The sequence below is a fragment of the Austrofundulus limnaeus genome, unplaced genomic scaffold, assembly GCF_001266775.1.
Source record: "Austrofundulus limnaeus strain Quisiro unplaced genomic scaffold, Austrofundulus_limnaeus-1.0 Scaffold800, whole genome shotgun sequence".
NCBI lineage: Eukaryota > Metazoa > Chordata > Actinopteri > Cyprinodontiformes > Rivulidae > Austrofundulus > Austrofundulus limnaeus.
Genome location: NW_013953202.1, coordinates 17,798 through 19,369, shown reverse-complemented (window position 1 = coordinate 19,369; position 1,572 = coordinate 17,798).

Below are 1,572 nucleotides of genomic sequence, written 5' to 3'. Positions count from 1 at the left end.
ATAAACAAATAAAATTAAAGAAACATAAACATATTAAATACTACAACACATAGGGCAAAATACAAGAAGATTCATATTAATCCGTTGGCTTGTGTTAAAAACCTCCCCCCCGATTTCCATGTCCGTATGTCTTCCTCAATCCATCATCGTTCCAAAAAGCTCTTGATCTTTCTGCTCGTTGGCTGTCTTCACTACTTCTCGATGTTCTTTCAGGAGCCCCCAAAACAGCTTCCACTTGTCCACAGTTCTGCCTTCATTTAGCCTGCAGTTTCTGCTAATATAAATAACATGTCTGGACAAGGAGAGCAAAATATTGCAAAGATGCACCTGCATTGATGTCTTGTAGGATGCATTAGTTCCAAAAAGTCTCAGCCAATCCTAGTCCCTCTCTTTCTTCATGACTTCAGGGCAGTTTCTCTTTAGCAGTTCATGCATTTGGCTCCAAAACCGGATGCTGCCTGGGCAGTTGAGGACCAGGTGATTTAGAGTCTCAGGGCCTGTAGAACACACTGCACAATCTCTACCAAACTTTCGTTTATCTATTTGATGCAGAACAATGCTTGTATAGATGCTTCTGTGCCTAATGAGGAAATCTGTATTACTCGCATTTTGGTGTGCAAAAGGAATGTGTGTTTTTCCAGATATTAGACTGATTGATGTGGAAATAGCCTTACCCAATGTTTGTGTGCTGCTGGCTCTTGTGAAATTTGAGAGATTAAGATGTGATACCACTGTACTGTTTTGACTGTGTGGATGTTGATATTTTTACCCTGTTGTGATAAGGTGAAAACGGGTGCCTCSTACTGTACCTCTTCATGTCGCCCTCTTCTATCAATGACAGAGGCCCAGTGGGTTGGCCAAGCTGCCTTTATTTTCTCCCCAAACAGTGTTATTTCACTTTTTTTGAAAGGTGTTTTGGTGTTAACAAAAAACTGTATAATTTTGTCTACATCCATTGAACCTAAGGCCGGGTTAACCATATGGGCAATGGGGCAATTGCCCAGGGGCCCAAGGWCTCCAAAAGGGCCCTRGGCAGTGAAGGCACGGACACAACGGATGCAGGATATGCGTGGACATGTCTCCCTGCACTTCCTGCGTCTGCGCTTTCTGTCCCCGCACTTTTCTCAGCTGTAACAGCTGTTTTATCCATTATTAGCATATGGCAATAAATTTTTCTGAGCCGTCTTTGAACGCACCATAAGCGTGCGCAAGCTAGTCCTGCAGATGAGATGACTGATAGGAGCTGCTGTGCTGAGCAGAGCCTTGTGGTGTAAAGATCAATTAAAACTTGGCACAGTTTTTACCAAACAAATCATGTAAGTTGAGTCATGCTGTTGGAGGCAGATAATGTTAGCTAAATGATGAGTTACACATTATATAATGTTTAGCTAGTTAAATAGATTAGTTGTTGTCACTTGTTACATCCCTTGCCAAGCTAGTTTATTAATGCTAGATAAACACAATCATCTTTCATTACTGTGCAGAAGGCATGCTGGCTGCTTTCCACGTATTTAAAATAAATCTTCATTGCCACAGTTACAAAGAACAAGGTCAGGGAAGAGATAGACCAGA